Genomic DNA, 23,221 nt, shown 5'->3' with positions numbered 1-23,221 from the left:
TGTTGCACCCATGTCTCTATACGTTCAGATAATGCCTGTTGCTTGGTTTCTTATCATCACATATCTTGTCAAATGATATATGACCACTTGCACATTTGTTGATAGTCAAAATACAGCTCTCGATCCACCAAGCCGGTACATCTGCCCATTCGGCCAACAGCGAAATTCCAAGACAGTCTTGAAATGTCTGCACAAGGTTGACATGATAGCCACTCACGATAGCATCTGTTAATCGAGGTCACTATTCTTCAAGTGGGAGCAAATTGGTTTTGGAAATAACTCAACCTCTTCGTAAAAGCACACAAGCCATTGATATGTTCTTTTCCTTAAATAATAGCAAAAAGTAAATTTGATATGTCTCCCGAACACTGATTGAGGGTTAATCTCCTGATTAATGGTTTAACGTTAATTGATCTCTTGAGAAGTGACGCAGCCACACCTCCTTCCATAATGTTACCATGCCACCTCCTCATAAGATAATACATCAGCCAAACAAAGTTCATTATAATGTCTCCTGGTCACAGTGTTTCTTACGTCTGATACGAGTGTTATATTTGTGGCCAGAGACGAGGACAATTTTAGATACGGGAACATGCACTTTGCCACTAGTAACAATTTAAAGAACAAGTAATATGTCCTACCTGTTACATATGGTTGAATGGGCTCGTGAATGGTTCTCAAAAGTACACATTAACCACACTCAGGCTAGTCATCTTCTAACACATGTTAGGTTAGAATAAATTGAGTATTTCTTGTTGTATTATTTTCCCAGTCATTTTGAAATGGGGGTCACTGGTGGCTCTATGTGATTCACTCAGATAACAAAAGACAAGAAATCAGTCAATCAGAGCAAGATAAGCTCGTTCCTCAACGTGCAAGGACTGACAAATGCTAGCCCAAGAACTAACAGTATTCTGTGTAAGCACCGGAGGCAGAATGAGCCAATTTTGCTGTCTGATTTGTGACCTCATTTAACACTTTAACTGCAAGTTTAAATCCGCAGCCGAGAGGATTGGTGCGGGGAGTAATTGAGAGCTGACAGACGCAAGCGGCGCTCTAGCGCTGACTTACCGAGGTCAAGTCGGTAAGTAAGACTTGACTTACAAGTCAAGCCTGGCCTCGGACAAGTCAAGCCTGGCCTCGGGCCGCTCCAAGCACCAGCCTGGTGGACCAAACTCTCACAAGTCAAGCCTGGCCTCGGGCCAGGCTTGGGCAGTAGAAGAACTCCCAGAACCCCATCAACCAGGTATATGTGGGCCTGCGGGCCGCTCCAAGCACCAGCCTGGTGGACCAAACTCTCACAAGTCAAGCCTGGCCTGCGGGCCGCTCCAAGCAACAGCCTGGTGGACCAAACTCTCACAAGTCAAGCCTGGCCTCGGGCCAGGCTTGGGGAGTAGAAGAACTCCCAGAACCCCATCAACCAGGTATATGTGGGCCTGCGGGCCGCTCCAAGCACCAGCCTGGTGGACCAAACTCTCACAAGTCAAGCCTGGCCTGCGGGCCGCTCCAAGCACCAGCCTGGTGGACCAAACTCTCACAAGTCAAGCCTGGCCTCGGGCCGGGCTTGGGCAGTAGAAGAACTCCCAGAACCCCATCAACCAGGTGCGGGAATCAGCGACCACTACCTAGGGTCCTGTGGTAGTTACGAGCGGCCGTAGCTCATTACTCTTGCAAGTATTGATTTATTAAAAGTCACGGAATAAAACAGATTTACAGCCTGGCCAAGATGATGATCTGTCAAGAGTGCTGAAGGAGAAGTCTGTTTCTCAGAGAATTGTAAGATATATATGATAATGGGGAAGACATATTGCATTGTCAAGCGTAAGTTGTGACACCACATATCAAGATTATTGTTCAGTGATAGTATCCAGCCCGTTCTGATTGCGACTATGCGAAGGATGGAATCAGATATTCATTCCTCTGCTCCGCGAGCTCACATAAGAATAACATCGAGTAACTAAGAAGCTTTTCTCCCTTCGTCTAGCAAGAGGAACAAGAACGAACTACTTAACGAATTACTTTTCTTTAGACAAAGTTAATGTGAAGACTTTTGCAAACTGCTGCGGTGAGAGCTGTCAGCATGAAAGAGAATTGACTTAATTAAGAGTTCTGTCAAAGCGAATAGATATTAGTAATATCATGCCAACATACGATTGGGCAAGAGGTGAAATATCAGCCAATCACCAAGCTCAATGATATTATGTGAGTCTTAGCATTTGAGTGACTCTTTGAGATCATTTGGCCTTCATCCACTCTAAGGAGCAGCTTCACTCATCAGAGTTCTGTGTGAGAACACCTGATTTTGTACGTAGTTGACAAAACTGGCTAGAAAACGTTGACTGGAGTATATGGACCCTAATGTGTTGGTTCGAGTATGCTCGGGCCAGTATGCTGGCTCCAGTTTCAGGAGAAACTACCAAAGTTCTCGAGGTATTTCCACCAGGATGAAGTATTCCTGTTGGCAATTTTCATGCAGGGAAAACGTGGCATTGTTTGACTTGCAACTTCGAGACGACTTAAGGGCCAGCCTCTGCTAAGAGTCCAATCCTCAAGACCATGTCTGTCCATATTACTTCTTGGTGTACCAGCAACAACATTGTGACCACCGACAACTGTGTATTCTCGTTATCTTGGGGGGGGGGTGTCTTGAGACGATTTCGGGGCTTAGCGTCCCCGCGGCCCGGTCCTCGACCAGGCCTCCTTTTGTGTTACACATCCTCAGGAAGCAGCCCGTAACAGCGGTCTAACTCCCAGGTGCCTATTTACTGCTAGGTGAACCGGAGCATCAAGATGAAAGAAACTCTACCCATTTGTTTCCGCCTCCGCCGGGGATCGAATCCAGAACCTTAGGACTATGAATCCCGAGCGCTGTCCACTCAGCTGTCAGACTTCTAAGGAGATCTGGCGGGGACAGATGGTCTCATTGCTGAAACATGTGTGTGATTTGAATTGAGGAAAGGTATTGATGCTGTGTATTACATCAATACCATAGTCATGGGTGGAGAAAATTATAAGAGAACTTTGGGAGTCATGGTTAGCTGTGACCTGAGGCCGAGAACCCAATGTATCAAAACACAGAAACATATAATTCCCTGCACCATCATTAGTTTAAGAACAATTAGCAACAGAGACACGAATGCCATTCTTCAGCTATATCTATCACTGGTCAGGCCGCGCTGGCACTACACAAAGAAATCACAATAGCGTGATGCATCAAATGAACAAATCCACAAGGGCTGTGATGAGGATTCGAACCTACGACTCCTTGATTGCCTGTCCCTACCTCCTCATCACAATCGACTTGAGAATGGTCCAGGACGGACCGAAACGTCGTCGTCCCTTCAATTTCTAGTGTGTGGTCTGGTCAACATTCGAACCTACGTCCGAGAGCATCCCAGTCGGCGTCTGGGATGCTATCGGACGTAGGTTCGAATCCTCATCACGGCCCTTGTGGATTTGTTCGCACTAGCATTAACTTGCGCACTTCCTGTACTTGGACTAGAGAATGCACATAACTCAAGAGAAAATTCAGTAAAGGATGACAAGGTGAGCATCAGTCTCAGGGATCTTTCCTTCGAAGACATTGTAACTTCTCGATCTGCACTCACTTGAGACACTCAGGACAGGAGGGGACAGTATTTTGCGTGGGTTAAGGGCATAAACAATGGAGGATCTAAACAGGGTTCATATAACCACTGGAAAGGTCAGAACTCACAACTTGATGTAAACAAACTGGAAAAAGTTTAATTTTTGGAGGAATATACACAAGTACTGGTTTGGAGTATTATGATGTTGTTGATGTTAATAATGTCGGTCGGTTATCCATCCTTCCTTCCGGACAACCCAACCCAAAAACCCAGAAAGTACTTATTTTGACCAGGAGATCACCCTGGGTGCTTCTGGCACTTGGAGAGAGGCTCAGCATCACACGTTTAGGGGATGCGGCTCCAATACTGATCTCGTTGTCACGTGCACACACCCACTCGAGCCGCCGTGACTCCCCACTCTCTCATTATTTGGTATGACCTCCTCAATCCCCTTTCTCTTATTATTATTCTGCTCTACCCTGTCCACATCTGTGGTTCTTTCTCTCTCTCTCTTTTCTATTTTCTAGGAAGCCTCACTAGGACAAGGGCAAACACCGGCAAATTTGAATACATTTACTGGACAAGGCACATGCACAATACATACACACGTATAATAATATGAATCCAACACTCTATACTGTGGTAGTCAGGTTGCACTCCAATACCATCAGGACTCTGTCATCTGCCTATCAAGTGGTAGCCTAACTGCTGTCTCACCACTTGTACCACCAACCTCACCAAGTAGGTCAAGTCTCATAAGACAATATTGCACTATCAGCAAGAGAATATATATATATATAAATACATACAAGGAAAACCAGCCTATGACTGCAATAACATAAATATCAGCATAAATGCAGGCGATGAGTCACAATAACGTGGCTGAAGTATGTTGACCAGACCACACACTAGAAATTGAAGGGACGACGACGTTCCGGTCCGTCCTGGACCATTCTCAAGTCGAAACGTCGTCGTCCCTTCAATTTCTAGTGTGTGGTCTGGTCAACATATCAGCATAAATATTTCTTGATAAACAACAATGATCAATCAATCACCCTAACAGTCCTAGAACACATATGTATGTCTCTGCAGGTAATCCAGCCCACGGTTGTAACTCTATACTTCAGTATAAGTACTCCTTGGCACAAAAATGGTAATCAATCACCCACCTTTCACTGCGTCTTGCACGCTAATGACAACCCAAACACTCTACCAACTCCCTACAAGTAGTCAGTAAGAACTTCCTTTCCACATCTGGAAGTTCACTACCCTGACATCTTCAGGTTTTCCTAGAATCTTCTACCAGGGTCCTCCACAGCTCTCCCGGCTGTTACACCATAGAGTCTTCCTTGAGCAACAATGATGCTTCACCACTGGTATCACAGAAGCATGTGAAACTTCATTCCACTGCTCCTCTTCTCACAGCTTGAGGTCCTGCTCCTCACTTCCACAGAGCTCAGTACCTTCCACAACCTTGGAGTCTCATCAACTACCCGCCAAACACACACCGAAACTACGACGTTGGTACAACGTTCGAACAAGTTTTAACACCACCTAACCAGTTATAACAACCAATATAACAAGTTGTAACAACGTTCTAACACGTCATAAACACGTTAAGCCAAGTTGTAACAACTTTATTACAAGTTGTAACAAGCGGAAAATAGAGACAGTTACGGTTTGTGTTTCCAGGGTTATACTCCCTCTCTGCTGGCTTCCAAGTTCTCATCAACTTCTTCCCCAGACAAACCACAAAAGGTCTCCTGCAGGGCGCTCTCTGACGGGGCGGCAACACTCAGGACGCCTCAGGCTACCCATAGAACTGCTTTAACTGCTTTTTCAGCGTCCTGCCCGAAACGCTTTGCGTAATAGTGGCTTTAGGCATTGTATGTACTAGCTCTATCTATAAATTCATCAATATTTGTATCACATCTTGTATGTATGTACTTTACCTGAATAAACATTTGAATTTGAATTTGAATTTTTGAATTTTAACTGCCCCCTCAACACCTTCTGCAGTTCACGACTCGAGCTGGCACGTCCACAAACGTATTCCACAGTCGAGATGTCTGTCCACTCCCTTCCTCTTGAAGGTATATCAAACAGGGGTTCCTCTTGACCAGGGGCTCAAACGGAGAACACCCCCCCCCCCCCTCTCGAGTTCTTCAGCTCAAGTGCTCAAGCTCCTCTGAAAACGAGCCTCACGCCTCCAGCAAACTCTCCACATATCATAACTAATCATTTACCTATATCCTGATTCACTGCCCATATTCTTAAACTGTCTGTCAAATTTACCCAACTGTTTTACGTATGTATCTCCATGTCTATATTTCTGTGACCTCTTATTTAGGTCAGGTCTTGCAGAATAACTCTCAAGGTAGACTCGTTTCTCAGCTACCTGGGATCATAACAGGAGTTACGGTAGTGTATGTGTGAAATTTGCTGTCATTTGGCATTATCGGAACAAACAAATACGTTAACAGGTTTCAGCAAAAGATTACAATTTATTGGTAGGAAGCGGTTAAATGTAACTCAGCTAGTATGGGCCAAGACGTTCACTAAGGTGTTCCCTGATTCTTATGTAACTATGTTAAGTAACAGCTGTGTGGAGTCACAATAACGTTGCTGAAATATGTTGACCAACCTACACACTAGAAAGTGAAGGGACGACGAGCATTTCGGTCCGTCCTGGATAATTCTTAAGTCGATTGTGGACCATTCTCAGGTCGACAATCGACTTGAGAATGGTCTAGGATGGACTGAAATGTCGTCGTCCCTTCACTTTCTAGTGTGTGGTTTAGTCAATATATGAATTCTTATTTCTTTTTACCCAAAACAACTGAACCCCCCAGAATAACTGAAACAACAGCCTTCACCGATGACCACATTTGGACTAACTTAACCTGTGCTCTGCACAAACCTTTGGAAATATCACTGAGAGTTCAACTTAGCACGTCCCTACATTACTTCTAACCAGCATTAACAAATGACCAATAGAAACAAGGCAAATTTGCTTTAAACTGCATAGTAAAGCTTCACAAGCAACTTTGCTTCCTTCGTTGGTAAAGTAAATTGGGACATTAAACTAAACATTAAACTAAACTTATGCAAAGCCTCAACCTAGGAGAAAAATTTCTGCACAATTTCTGCGGCCGAGCGGACAGCACGCTGGACTTGTGATCCTGTGGTCCTGGGTTCGATCCCGGGCGCCGGCGAGAAACAATGGGCAAAGTTTCTTTCACCCTATGCCCCTGTTACCTAGCAGTAAAATAGGTACCTGGGTGTTAGTCAGCTGTCACGGGCTGCTTCCTGGGGGTGGAGGCCTGGTCGAGGACCGGGCCGCGGGGACACTAAAAAGCCCCGAAATAATCTCAAGATAACCTCAAGAAGATACTCGGTGTCTCATGCTAACTACACCGGCCACAACCAAGACAACCAACAACCCTTGCTTCACTGGAGGGTTATCTTGAGGTTATCTTGAGATGATTTCGGGGCTTTTTAGTGTCTCCGCGGCCCGGTCTTCGACCAGGCCTCCACCCCCTGGAAGCAGCCCGTGACAGCTGACTAACACCCAAGTACCTATTTTACTGCTAGGTAACAGGGGCATAGGGTGAAAGAAACTTTGCCCATTGTTTCTCGCCGGCGCCTGGGATCGAACCCAGGACCACAGGATCACAAGTCCAGCGTGCTGTCCGCTCGGCCGACCGGCTCCCTGGGTTACTCAAATCAATCAATAACAAACATGAATACAAGAAGAAGTACAGTCAAGGGGACATTTACAGAGGTTTGCCTAAGACAGTGCTGCTTTACGGTCATTACCCCGTTAATATATAGGGTGTTGACCAGATTGTGTGAATCGACTTGAGAATGGTCCAGGACGGACCGAAACGTCGTCGTCCCTTCAACTTCTAGTGTGTGGTCTGGTCAACATACTTCAGCCACGTTATTGTGACTCATCGCCTGCATACATATAGGGTCCTTATTAATGGTCCCCAACACTCAGTAAAAGGCCCTCCTTGGTATCTAGTATTATAATCTGTACACTGCCACAACTTATCTTTTCAACATATTGCAAAATGGCCTCCCAGGGGGCTATGGCCTCCCAGGGGGCTATGGCCCCCAGTTTAGGAGCCAGTGGTCTAAGAAATACTCCTCAATGCTTTTTAAGTTAGTAAAAAAAAAACAAGACAAGCTACTATTATTAATAAGACAAGTGAAAATAAATTTAATCAAATAAAGGTTTGATTAAGGAGATCGCTCCTTAATCAACAATTTCAGAGCAATAAAAAATTCCCCATCATTTCAATTTTTTTTTAAAAACACTGTACGAACAATTTTACTCGTGGTCAGTATAACTTCAGACCCAGTAAAACACCGATGCTTTAATTAATGACCAAAACACGCATCAGAAAATGTGGAAACAGCGACATTTCGGTCCATCCTGAACCATTATTAAGTGATGGCATAGAAAGAGAAGGGAAGAAACAATTAAATTTGCTGAACTGGATCCTAGCAGCTCATGAACCAAAATATAAGCACCTCATAAGTTTGATTGTTGATATACATAAGCCTTTTGTCACTGTTAACGACAACAATTTTTTTTTGTTTTTTTTTAGATATATACAAGAGTTGTTACATTCTTGTACAGCCACTAGTACGCGTAGCGTTTCGGGCAAGTCCTTAATCCTATGGTCCCTGGAATACGATCCCCTGCCGCGAAGAATCGTTTTTTCATCCAAGTACACATTTTACTGTTGCGTTAAACAGAGGCTACAGTTAAGGAATTGCGCCCAGTAAATCCTCCCCGGCCAGGATACGAACCCATGACATAGCGCTCGCGGAACGCCAGGCGAAATTACTTCTCAAACATCTCAAACTTCAACACTATGGAGTCAGTGGTCAGGCCATCATTACTTGCAGTCTTACCTCAGTGACAGGCTCCAGAAGGTTTCTGTGAATGATGCTAACTCTCCCACTCTCACACGCCCAGCCACTTGGGCTGGACGGTAGAGCGACGGTCTCGCTTAATGCAGGTCGCCGTTCAATCCTCCGACCGTCCAAGTGGTTGGGTACCATTCCTTCCCTCCGTCCCATCCCAAATTCTTATCCTGACCCCTATACAGTGCTATATAGTCGTAATGGCTTGGCGCTTTCTCCTGATAGTTCCCCCTCCCCTTCCCACTGAGACCATTAACACTGGCGTTCCGCTGGGTAGTATTCCTTGGTCCAGTCTTCTCTCTCATTTACATCAACGATCTTCCTTTTGCTATTCAACACTTAAAGCTAATTCTTTTTCCTGATGACAAAACTTGCATTTTCTCTCATGTTAACCCACTTATTCTAAATGATGCAGTAAATTCTGAATAAAATTAAAAATTCACCAGTGGCTGAATGCTAACACACAAATCCTTAACATTTTATTTATTGTTCGGTAACAAGTCCAGCAATCAAATTAACCTAGGAATTAACAATTCCCAAATAATATGCAGAAGAGATGTTAAATTTCTTGGGGTTACAAGGAAAACTGGCGGAACTTCCAATATTAAGACAATAACACAATGTCAAACAACAGAGACACTGTGCACGCTCAGGCCCTCCACACCTCGCCCCTGCTCTGGTAACTCCACTAATCTCTCACCTTCCCATATCTCACCTAAGGTAGCTCTGCCTGGGGAATGTACAACCCAGAACTACCAATTTTGGTAATAAATCAGCAATTAGAACATAACAACCTCCAGCACCAATTAACATTCATCTTCTTTACTGAAATCCTTGACTATGTTAAGTATCAAGAGTCAGCAAGTCCTCTCAAGTGTGCTCTATACTTATAAAACTCTGCACTGAAATGCTAATCTTGACCTGAAGCGCTTCCTAGAGGGCGGAGCCGGTCGGCCGAGCGGACAGCACACTGGACTTGTGATCCTGTGGTCCTAAGTTCGATCCCAGGCGCCGGCGAGAAACAATATGGCAGAGTTTCTTTCACCCTATGCCCCTGTTACCTAGCAGTAAACAGGTACCTCGGTGTTAGTCAGCTGTCACGGGCTGCTTCCTGGGGGTGGAGGCCTGGTCGAGGACCGGGCTGCGGGGACACTAAAGCCCCGAAATCATCTCAAGATAACTCAAGATAACCTCAAGACTCTGCAAATAAATGGTTCCAAAGACTAGAATAATCTCCCGAATGAGATTAAAAATTATACTTCTTTCATGCAGTTTAAAAGTTAAACAAAGAACTATTGCATTAACTCAACATAATAAATTTTCCTAACCGTATCCTACATATCAGTTTGTGTTTTTCTGTAATTACTGTTAATATCCAGCCACAATCATCCCTGGCATCTCAGCAGCCAGCCACAATCATCCCTGGCATCTCCGTAGCCAGCCACAATCATCCCTGGCATCTCCGTAGCCAGCCACAATCATCCCTGGCATCTCCGTAGCCAGCCACAATCATCCCTGGCATCTCCGTAGCCAGCCACAATCATCCCTGGCATCTCCGTAGCCAGCCACAATCATCCCTGGCATCTCAGCAGCCAGCCACAATCATCCCTGGCATCTCCGTAGCCAGCCACAATCATCCCTGGCATCTCCGTAGCCAGCCACAATCATCCCTGGCATCTCCGAAGCCAGCCACAATCAACACAGGCGTCTCAGCAGCCAGCCACAATCATCACAGGCGTCTCAGCAGCCAGCCACAATCATCACAGGCGTCTCAGCAGCCAGCCACAATCATCACAGGCGTCTCAGGAGCCAGCCACAATCATCACAGTCGTCTCAGCAGCCAGCCACAATCATCACAGGGGTCTCAGCAGCCAGCCACAATCATCACAGGGGTCTCAGCAGCCAGCCACAATCAACACAGGCGTCTCAGGAGCCAGCCACAATCATCACAGGCATCTCAGCAGCCAGCCACAATCATCACAGGCGTCTCAGGAGCCAGCCACAATCAACACAGGCATCTCAGGAGCCAGCCACAATCAACACAGGCATCTCAGCGGCCAGCCACAATCAACACAGGCGTCTCAGGAGCCAGCCACAATCAACACAGGCATCTCAGGAGCCAGCCACAATCAACACAGGGGTCTCAGCAGCCAGCCACAATCAACACAGGCGTCTCAGGAGCCAGCCACAATCAACACAGGCATCTCAGGAGCCAGCCACAATCAACACAGGGGTCTCAGCAGCCAGCCACAATCATCACAGGCGTCTCAGGAGCCAGCCACAATCAACACAGGCGTCTCAGGAACCAGCCACAATCATCACAGGCGTCTCAGGAACCAGCCACAATCATCACAGGCGTCTCAGGAACCAGCCACAATCATCACAGGCGTCTCAGCATCCAGCCACAATCAACACAGGCGTCTCAGGAGCCAGCCACAATCAACACAGGCGTCTCAGGAACCAGCCACAATCAACACAGGCGTCTCAGGAGCCAGCCACAATCAACACAGGCGTCTCAGGAGCCAGCCACAATCAACACAGGCGTCTCAGCAGCCAGCCACAATCAACACAGGCGTCTCAGCAGCCAGCCACAATCATCACAAGCGTCTCAGGAACCAGCCACAATCAACACAGGCGTCTCAGCAGCCAGCCACAATCAACACAGGCGTCTCAGGAGCCGAGAACAAAGAGGTGTGTGGGATGAGATTGGGCTCACTATGAAATAATGAAAAAGTCTTAAGTTCGGTCATTTAGCCAAAATGGTTTGGATACTTTTGGGTTGAGGAGGACTTTTATGTTTATGATATTGTTTATATGTCAAATTTTGGTGTAGTTAAGTTTGCCTGATTGTAATGACACTGAGTAAATTGCCAGCGAGGGAATTATCAAGGGAAAGCGCCAAGCTATTACGACTATATAGTACTGGGAAGGGAGATTAGGAAAAGGATTTAGGATGGGACGGGGGAAGGGAATGGTGCCCTACCACTTGGACGATCGGGGATTGAACGCCGTCCTGCACGAAGCGAGACCCAAATTAATGAAATTGTTTTATTAAAGTGAGCTGATGTGTAGAGAGTTACCTGGCTAATGAATACGACATGACGTTTCTGTGTGAATATATTTTGACTTCAGTTACAGAACATTTTGTGCTGATTTGGCATCCATTTAGATATGAATAAGTGTAATACATAATCGATATTTATTTAAAACATATGTGCCATTGTCTAGATTGTAATTATGTTTTGAGTCTATGCTGAGCACATCCAGTGTTTACATGTATATAATTTGAATCAGACACAAAGAGAAAGCATAAATTTGTAATATGTATTTCCAGTAATTTTTACAATTTTTAAGAGTGAATGTCAAATTATTGTTGTAGTTGTTGACAGTATATTGTTAAAATAATATCAAACGTGGTTGCTAATCCTATTAACAGTTTGTGAGGGTATTGAATTGTAAGTAGATTACTTACTTAACTAATTATATAATAATAATATAGGATGAAACGTTGCGTGAGAAAAAAATGGGTAAATGAATGTACAACAGGTCTCTTGGATCAAGATAACATGAACAAATGAACAAGATGTCTTAGGATAGAATTTCCAATGAAGTCTGGAGTTGCTAAGATTGGTAGAAGATATGGAAGACCTGTTTCATGGGACCTATTTCATGGAATGCGGAGGCGCCATAAATGTTATGATAAAAAATAAATAAACTTTTATACAAAGCGCCAGAGACAGAGGCAAGCTAATAGAGGTTTATTGACAGCAAATAATATATGCAAAAAAGACTGTGAAAAAAATGTGAAAATTATATGAAATATTAAATAAAATATTTTAGAAAACACGAAAATCTTTTTGGAAAGCAGGAAGTGCAACTGGCAGGCAGTGGGAGCATATATGACAATGATATATATATATATATATATATATATATATATATATATATATATATATATATATATATATATATATATATATATATATATATATATACATATATATATATATATATATATATATGTGTGTGTATGTGTGTGTGTGTATGTGTGTGTGTGTATGTGTGTGTGTGTGTGTGTGTGTATGTGTGTGTGTGTATGTGTGTGTGTGTATGTGTGTGTGTGTATGTGTGTGTGTGTATGTGTGTGTGTGTGTGTGTGTGTGTGTGTGTGTACTCACCTAATTGTGCTTGCGGGGGTTGAGCTCTGGCTCTTTGGTCCCGCCTCTCAACCGTCAATCAACTGGTGTACAGATTCCTGAGCCTATTGGGCTCTATCATATCTACATTTGAAACTGTGAATGGAGTCAGCCTCCACCACATCACTTCCTAATGCATTCCATTTGCTAACTACTCTGACACTGAAAAAGTTCTTTCTAACGTCTCTGTGGCTCATTTGGGTACTCAGCTTCCACCTGTGTCCCCTTGTTCGCGTCCCACCAGTGTTGAAAAGTTCGTCCTTGTTTACCCGGTCGATTCCCCTGAGGATTTTGTAGGTTGTGATCATGTCCCCCCTTACTCTTCTGTCTTCCAGTGTCGTGAGGTGCATTTCCCGCAGCCTTTCCTCATAACTCATGCCTCTTAGTTCTGGGACTAGTCTAGTAGCATACCTTTGGACTTTTTCCAGCTTCGTCTTGTGCTTGACAAGGTACGGGCTCCATGCTGGGGCCGCATACTCCAGGATTGGTCTTACATATGTGGTGTACAAGATTCTGAATGATTCCTTACACAGGTTCCTGAACGCCGTTCTGATGTGTGTGTGTGTGTGTGTGTGTGTGTGTGTGTGTGTGTGTGTGTGTGTGTGTGTGTGTGTGTGTGTGTGTGTGTGTGTGTGTGTGTGTATCACGAATTAAATTAATTAATTAAATTAATTAAAGTGATTAAAAATGTGACAGTGTCAGACCACGAATGAAAATTGAAACACGAATTTCCTTAAGTACTTTCGTATATTAATACATCTTCAGAAGGAGACTCCTTCTGAAGATGTATTAATATACGCAAGTACTTAAGGAAATTCCTGTTTCAATTTTCCTCCGTGGTCTGACACTGTCATATATATATATATATATATATATATATATATATATATATATATATATATATATATATATATATATATAAAATATATATATATATATATATATATATATATATATATATATATATATATATATATATATATATATATATATATATATATATAGGGAGTACCACCTCTGGCTGGAAGAAAGGGGACCCATAGCCTCGGAGGAAACCACACATAACGCATTGGAGGGAATGTGGGTCCCCTCCAATACAGTTTCTGTGTGCTTTTCTCCTACCACCCCCTTCCCTTTTTTTTTTCCTTTATTGTATATATATATATATATATATATATATATATATATATATATATATATGTGTCGTACCTAGTAGCCAGAACGCACTTCTCAGCCTACTATGCAAGGCCCGATTTGCCTAATAAGCCAAGTTTTCCTGAATTAATATATTTTCTCTAATTTTTTTCTTATGAAATGATAAAGCTACCCATTTCATTATGTATGAGGTCAATTTTTTTTCATTGGAGTTAAAATTAACGTAGATATATGACCGAACCTAACCAACCCTACCTAACCTAACCTAACCTATCTTTTTAGGTTAGGTTAGGTTAGGTAGCCTAAAAAGTTAGGTTAGGTTAGGTTAGGTAGGTTAGGTAGTCGAAAAAGCATTAATTCATGGAAACTTGGCTTATTAGGCAAATCGGGCCTTGCATAGTAGGTTGAGAAGTGCGTTCTGGCTACTAAGTACGACATATATATATATATATATATATATATATATATATATATATATATATATATATATATATATATATATATATATATATGCGAACAAGCCTGAATGGTCCCCAGGACTATATGCAACTGAAAACTCACACCCCAGAAGTGACTCGAACCCATACTGCCAGGAGCACTCTGCTGGCGTACAGGATCCCTTAACCGCTCGACCAACACGACCGGATAAAAGAGGATGGTAGCCGAGGCTATTTCCATCCCCCCGCCGGCACTCGGTTGGTAATCTTGGGCATGGTAATTTTATCAAATCACCTCATTCTTTGGGGCACACATGAGGAACACAAATGCGAACAAGCCTGAATGGTCCCCAGGACTATATGCAATTGAAAACACACTACTGTATATAGTAGGTATATAAAAACACGCGCCTATTCGAATGCAACGTTGTGACAAAATTTCAAAGCAATCGGTAAAGAGGTTTCAAAAATTTCCCTCACATAAAAAACTCATGAAAATCACAGTTTAAAAAAAAAAAATGCTTGTTTTTCCCGTCATAGACGTGGCATCTATATAGTATGTATATAAAAACCCGCTCGGATGTGAATGGAACGTTGTGTGAAAATTTTAAAGTAATCGGTGAAGAACTTTCGGAGATTAGCGATTTTGAATAAGCGAACATTTACATTATTATTTATATTGATGATTGTTTGGCCTTATTGAATAAATGAATGATTGTTTAGATTTTAAAAAAAATTATTTTAAAGACTTTTTTTGCAAGTTATGATTGTTTGGCCTTAATGAACAAATTATGATTGTTTGTCCTTTATTACAATCGGAAGATAATATTGCTGCTGGGTTGTATAAATAAATTGACTCATAGAAGACGTGGCAGTGGAATTGGCCTCCCCGTAGAAAACGAGATATCATTGCCACATGTCGTCATTAAATTCACTCCCTAATATTGGGAAACATTCTTAATATAGGAATCTTTGGACTGTAAAACATCATAAAAACATTTCTATAGAATCAACTTAATTATCAATACCAAAATCGATTAAATGTAGGCCCTCTAAACATTTCTGACATCTGGATAAGAGAGCCAGGATGCTTGAGGAAGGGAGGGCCACACAGAGAGAGTCAGCCAATGTTAATTTTAACATCTGTCGCTGGGGCAAATCTAGCTCCGATAATTCTCCCTTGGACAGCTGTGTTATGGGAGTAGCGCTTCCGTTATCAACACACAACTACGTCTAATATCAAGGGAGGTATCTTTTCCGATTCCAATAGTATCTAGCTTATTAGAGGCCTTTAATATTTAGATTTAGGATATTTTCCGGTTAGGACATGAGGCAAAGACAAAAACAAAGTAAATATTTCTTGGTCCTTATCTCATAATCAATATACCCATATTTTCTCTGATATAGCTGTCATAATAGGATTACTGCTATTATTTGTGAGTGCCCTCTGACAGGTGTAACAGAAGAGGAACAAGAATTAACAGAAGTAACCAAGCATTAGTACACGAGTTATCTTGAGGTTATCATGAGATGATTTCGGGGCTTTTTAGTGTCCCCACGGCCCGGTCCTCCACCAGGCCTCCACCCCCAGGAAGCAGCCCGTGACAGCTGACTTAACTCCCAGGTACCTATTTATTGCTAGGTAACAGGGGCATTCAGGGTGAAAGAAACTTTGCCCATTTGTTTCTGCCTCGTGCGGGAATCGAACCCGCGCCACAGAATTACGAGTCCTGCGCGCTATTCACCAGGCTACGAGGCCCCCTTTAGGTCAGTCACGCCCACAACATCGACTGGCGAGTTCTTCTGTGTTCATACTGGTTGTCTAGGATATAACAACAATGAGATAAGACCTCCATTTTCAGTTAATAATATCTAGTCTAATATTGTAGTGAATATCTACTAATCAATAATTTATATTGTTGACTACATATAAACATAAACCTACAGAATGTGTAAGGAAGCGATTTATGTGACATTTTAAGAAATACAGTCCACTTTAGCCATGGCAGTTTGCTATCGAAATTAATATAAATTAACGTAAAATATAAATTAACGTAAAATATAAATTACTATTTAAATTAATACAAATTAAATAAATTTGTCTCAAAGGTCAATTTCGCCACATGTTTGGCCTTATTGAATAAATGAATGATTGTTTGATCTTATTTTAAAAACGATGATTGTTTGGTTGCATTGAATAATTGGATGATTGTTGGCCTTATTGAATGCATAACGATTGTTTGGCCTTATTGAATAAATGGATGGTTGTTTGGCCATATTGAAGAAATTATGATAGTTTGGTCTAATTAATCAAACGAATGATTGTTTGACCTTATTGAACATAGATTGATTGTTTAGCCTAATTTAACAAATCATGATTGTTGGGCCTTATTTAACAAATGATGGCTTTATTAAACAGATGATGAATGCTTGGCCTTTTTGAACAAGTGATGATTGGCCTCATTGAACACATGATTGTTTGGCATGATTGAGAAAATGAATGAGAGTCCAGCGTTATTGAACAAGTGGATGATGGTAGATTGATGAAAACATTCAAGTGAACTTCTAGGAAGAAGGAGGAGAGGCCGCCCAGGAAGGAGGTGGTCAGATAAAGTGGGTGAGGAGGTGGGTACTGGGTAGATGCCCACTCCTACCCCTACCCACCTACCATTGGGTAGGTGGGTAGGAGTAGTACTGGGTAGATGCCCACTCCTACCCCTACCCACCTACCATTGCGTAGGTGGGTAGGAGTAAAGTTGGTATTATAGATATGCAATATGTTATGAGGGGCGTTGATGAGGTTGAATGTCAGGAGGGAGTGTATACTTTGTCCTATGGCAGTTCCTGAGTGACAGTTTACACTGTGTCTTAGGGCAGTTCCTGAGTGACAGTTTACACTGTGTCTTAGGGCAGTTCCTGAGTGACAGTTTACACTGTGTCTTAGGGCAGTTCCTGAGTGACAGTTTACACTGTGTCTTAGGGCAGTTCCTGAGTGACAGTTTACACTGTGTCTTAGGGCAGTTCCTGAGTGACAGTTTACACTGTGTCTTAGGGCAGTTCCTGAGTGACAGTTTACACTGTGTCTTAGGGCAGTTCCTGAGTGACAGTTTACACTGTGTGCTATGAAGAGATGTGGTGACTGAGGGGTAACAGCCAATAGTGGCGTTTGTTGATGTGTGTTGCAGCCTCCAAGGGTCTGAATGACAGCACGATGGGAGAAGCGGAGTTTTCCTTTAAGTACCAGAAGGGGGCCTGACGGCTGAGTGGACAGTGCTCGGGATTCATAGTCCTGAGGTTCCGGATTCGATCCCCGGTGGAGGCGGAAACAAATGGGCAGAGTTTCTTTCACCATGATTTCCCCTTTTCACCTAGCAGTAAATAGGTACCTGGGAGTTAGACAGCTGCTACGGGTTTCTTCCTGGGGGAATGTGTAACAAAAAGAAGGCCTGGTCGAGGACCGGGCCGCGGGGACGCTAAATTATCTCAAGATAACCTCAGAAAGATAACATCAATAACTTTATGTTAACAAATCAATGTTTCTATCCAAATTTCTTGAAGAGCAAAACGGGCTTAATGACAATGCACGAATTAATTATTTAACTTCAGCATTAATTTTTTTTTAAGATATATGTGTGATACAATTTGATGTTAAATGTTCGGGGTTTAAGATTCCCGTCAGACAATACAAAGTCGTCTGTCTTGCCGTCTTCACCTTCCTGTCTCCTTTCTGTACATATTAAAATTAATATTTCATATTAAAGATTTTAAAGATGATTTAGTGTTTGGATTTCTATGAATACTCTTTTTTTTACGGATTTTATATATCTTCATGATAATAATTGGTGTCCACATCGAAACATTTAATAAATAATTTAAAACGTCGAACCATTCTTTTGATACGAGATAAAGACACATCCATAGTCTCCGTGGCGCAGTGGTAAGACACTCGCCTGGCGTTTCGCAAGCGCCTTGCCTTGGGTTCGAATCCTGGCCGGGGAGGATTAATCGGGCACCAATCTTTAACTGTAGCCTCTGTTCACCCAGCAGTGAATGGGTACCTGGTTGTTAAACGATTCAGCGGGGTCGTATTCCGGGGGAAAATAGGGTTAAGAACCGGCCCGAAACGCTACGCGTACTAGTGGCTTTACAAGAATGTAAAAACTCTTGTATATATCAATCCGGAAAACAGGATTTCCTTGAAAATTGGAGATCACACCTCTAGAGTCATGTTCAATAACAAGCCAACCCCACACATCCAGAGTCATGTTCAATAACAAGCCAACCCCACACATCCAGAGTCATGTTCAATAACAAGCCAACCCCACACATCCAGAGTCATGTTCAACAACAAGCCAACCCCACACATCCAGAGTCAAGTTCCCGTAAGAGGCCAACCACACACACACCTCCAGTGGCAAGTTCCCGCTGGAGAGAGAGAGAGAGAGAGAGAGAGAGAGAGAGAGAGAGAGAGAGAGAGAGAGAGAGAGAGAGAGAGAGAGAGAGAGAGAGAGAGAGATGGCAGCGAGGTGTTGCAGAAGTGTTTGTTATATCTGAATGGTCTCCATTTACACATTGCCACAAAATATATTCCTAACCACCAAACACCTGTAATATTGGCAACATCTGTTAGAGTAACTCGGGAGCACCCTTGTGCTCCGTCTTCCCAAAACACACACGTGCGCGCACTAAGGGCGCCTGATGGCTGAGTGGCCAGCACTCGGGATTCGTAGTCCTTGAACCGGGGATTCGATCCCTGGCGATGGCGGAAACAAATGGGAAGAGTTTTTTTTTCACCCTGATGCTTATGTTACCTAGCAGTAAATAGGTACCTGGGAGTCAGACAGCTGTTATGGGCTGCTTCTTAGAAGTGAGCGTGTAAAAAAAAAAAAGTTGAGAGACGGGCCGAAAGAGCCAGAGCTCAAGCATAACTAGGTGAATACACACGCGCACACACTCAGGGGAACTGACAGGGTGGACAAAGACCAACTATTTAGCACGGGTGGGACACGAACAAGTGGACACAGGTGGAAACTGAGTACCTAACGGAGCCACAGAGACATTAGAAATGATTTTGTTCAGTGTTACAGTAGTTAACAGATGGAATGCACATCACTCCACCACAGTGATGTGGTGGAGGCTGACTCCATATACACAGTTCAAATGTAGATATGAAAGAGTCCAGTAGGCTCAGGAATCTGTACACCAGTTGATTGACGGTTGAGAGGCGGGACCAAAGAGCCAGAGCTCAACCCCCGCAAGCACAACTAGATGAGAACATGTACACCTAGAGCACCTGGATTTAGAGCTCCGTGTGCCTCTTGTAATTACTACAATGATTAGGAAGCAATATTGAGTAATTGATTAGTCACTACAGTGTTAAGTGAGCTGCTCCTTCAAGAACAACTATATCACTCAAGTGGGACTATAACAAGACCAGCGGTCCTCATTACCTTCGTCTGACCCCAGAGTGAAGTATTGAACCTCCCATCGGAATAGTGGTCAGTTTAATCAATAATCTTATTAACCATTCAACACGTTTAAGTGAAGCCTTCTCCTGTAAGAGATATATTGAGCATCATTGTTGATATCCTAAAGTGATTATTGGTATTCTGAAGTGATGGTAGCGTTCATCACATGCCCAAGAACTGTTCGGGAGAACATGTTCTCCCAGGCCAAGAACTGTACGGGAGAACATGTTCTCCCAGGCCAAGAACTGTTCGGGAGAACATGTTCTCCCAGGCCAAGAACTGTACGGGATAACATGTTCTCCCAGGCCAAGAACTGTTCGGGAGAACATGTTCTCCCTGGCCAAGAACTGTAAGGGAGAACATGTTCTCCCAGGCCAAGAACTGTTCGGGAGAACATGTTCTCCCTGGCCAAGAACTGTTCGGGAGAACATGTTCTCCCAGGCCAAGAACTGTTCGGGAGAACATGTTCTCCCAGGCCAAGAACTGTTCGGGAGAACATGTTCTCCCAGGCCAAGAACTGTTCGGGAGAACATGTTTCCCTGGCCAAGAACTGTTCGGGAGAACATGTTCTCCCTGGCCAAGAACTGTTCGGGAGAACATGTTCTCCCTGGCCAAGAACTGGTCGGGAGAACATGTTCTCCCAGGCCAAGAACTGTTCGGGAGAACATGTTCTCCCTGGCCAAGAACTGGTCGGGAGAACATGTTCTCCCTGGCCAAGAACTGTTCGGGAGAACATGTTCTCCCTGGCCAAGAACTGTTCGGGAGAACATGTTCTCCCAGGCCAAGAACTGTTCGGGAGAACATGTTCTCCCTGGCCAAGAACTGTTCGGGAGAACATGTTCTCCCAGGCCAAGAACTGTTCGGGAGAACATGTTCTCCCTGGCCAAGAACTGTTCGGGAGAACATGTTCTCCCTGGCCAAGAACTGTAAGGGAGAACATGTTCTCCCAGGCCAAGAACTGTTCGGGAGAACATGTTCTCCCTGGCCAAGAACTGTTCGGGAGAACATGTTCTCCCAGGCCAAGAACTGTTCGGGAGAACATGTTCTCCCTGCCCAAGAACTGTAAGGGAGAACATGTTCTCCCAGGCCAAGAACTGTTCGGGAGAACATGTTCTCCCTGGCCAAGAACTGTTCGGGAGAACATGTTCTCCCAGGCCAAGAACTGTTCGGGAGAACATGTTCTCCCAGGCCAAGAACTGGTCGGGAGAACATGTTCTCCCTGGCCAAGAACTGTTCGGGAGAACATGTTCTCCCAGGCCAAGAACTGTTCGGGAGAACATGTTCTCCCTGGCCAAGAACTGTTCGGGAGAACATGTTCTCCCTGGCCAAGAACTGGTCGGGAGAACATGTTCTCCCAGGCCAAGAACTGTTCGGGAGAACATGTTCTCCCTGGCCAAGAACTGTTCGGGAGAACATGTTCTCCCTGGCCAAGAACTGGTCGGGAGAACATGTTCTCCCAGGCCAAGAACTGTTCGGGAGAACATGTTCTCCCTGGCCAAGAACTGGTCGGGAGAACATGTTCTCCCTGGCCAAGAACTGTTCGGGAGAACATGTTCTCCCAGGCCAAGAACTGTTCGGGAGAACATGTTCTCCCTGGCCAAGAACTGTTCGGGAGAACATGTTCTCCCAGGCCAAGAACTGTTCGGGAGAACATGTTCTCCCTGGCCAAGAACTGTTCGGGAGAACATGTTCTCCCTGGCCAAGAACTGTTCGGGAGAACATGTTCTCCCTGGCCAAGAACTGTTCGGAAGTTCAAGACCCAGTAAGATCACTGACATAAGAAGACATATGTGAGGAAGATCATCACAAGGGGCACTTACCTCGGCCAGTTGCACTTAGTGTTCCGCTGCTCTGGCAACTCTCACGACTCAATCCCTGCCTAGCTTCAACAGCCCGTCCTCTTATGGTTCCTCTACGTCAAGAAATTGGCGCATCCCATATCCTAATTTACCAAAGGACCCAGAGCAGAAAACGGGACAGTATGTCAATTTCGCGACCCGCTGCCATTTTCTAGTACGAAAGTTTTTGGCCTTAGGTAGAGTATACGTCAAAATAGGACGCTCTATTCAGAGGACGGGTTGGTATATGACACTATTCCAATGAGAGCTGTTCCCGCTTTTTACCCTTCTTTTCTCCCATTTATTTGTTCCTGCCATCGACATGAACATAGGATCAGAGTGAACCAGATTTTGTGGTTATTAATGAGATTTATTGGTCATGAGGGACTTGGAAAACGCACAAGGCTCGCCCATCCTGGCCACGTGACAACCCTCCAGAACTGAGCTACAGGCCGTTGTCATAGTAACGTTTCAAGACGCCATGTGTGTGGGGGCCAATGCAAGGTAAATTTGAGACAGCTTGAATGCAAGCGCTCTGATTGGGCCAAGCACGTCAGTCGTACGGAAGACACGAGCGAGGCCACGCACTGCCTCCCGTTGCTCCTTCCCTGACAGTCGTATATCGCTTAACTGATGACTTGCCAGTCGGACTGGCCCTAAAGAAGGATTGTGGTGATGTGCAACAGCGAGTTGGAGCCCAAGAGCTGATGTCGATAGGCGGTATTCATCGGTGTGACGGACTTCGGCGCCATCTACGATCCGGGTGCCGTACTATACAAGTTGACCCTCCCAGTAATCATAGCTTCTCATCTTTTAGCCTACCAGGCTGAAAGGTGACGAGATACCAGAGGCAGGCCAGGGAAGGCAGTGAAGCCGGGACAGTGGAAGACAGAGGTCGACCTGGATGGACTAGCCAAGTGGGCTGGTCGAGCGCTGTGGACTTCGATTCTGGAAGGTACTAGCCAGTGGGGCTAGAAGAGCGCTGTGGTTGAGCGCTGTAGACTTCGATTCTGGAAGGTACTAGCCAGTGGGGCTGGTAGAGCGCTGTGGGTGAGCGCTGTAGACTTCGGTTCTGGAAGGTACTAGCCAGTGGGGCTAGAAGAGCGCTGTGGGTGAGCGATGTAGACTTCGATTCTGGAAGGTACTAGCAAGTGGGGCTAGAAGAGCGCTGTGGGTGAGCGATGTAGACTTCGGTTCTGGAAGGTACTAGCCAGTGGGGCTGGTAGAGTGTTGCTGGCTTTGTTGCCAGGGGGTACCAGCGAGTGCGCAAAGAAGACCTCGGCAGAAGCACTTTGTGATAGTCAACCGTGAAGCAGGCTAGCGTAAGGGCCAGCAACGCCAATCCGTTTGACCTCTCATAGCGTTGTATAAATTATATATATGGATTCTTATGGTGATGGGAAATAATAACGGGATATTTTAAGTCACTTTTTAATATTACCTTTTAAACATTACACCACACTTCCACCAAGATTAGGGTCCTCTGAACTTGAGTAGGATCACAGTTTATAAAGAACCCGGTTACGAATTGTTCGTAACAATCGGAGATTTGCTACTGACTGGACAGGCAACTTCGACGGCGCTGGAGGGGGGGGGAGGGGA

The sequence above is a fragment of the Procambarus clarkii genome, chromosome 17, assembly GCF_040958095.1.
Source record: "Procambarus clarkii isolate CNS0578487 chromosome 17, FALCON_Pclarkii_2.0, whole genome shotgun sequence".
In the NCBI taxonomy this organism is placed as follows: domain Eukaryota; kingdom Metazoa; phylum Arthropoda; class Malacostraca; order Decapoda; family Cambaridae; genus Procambarus; species Procambarus clarkii.
This window is presented reverse-complemented; position numbering follows the sequence as displayed.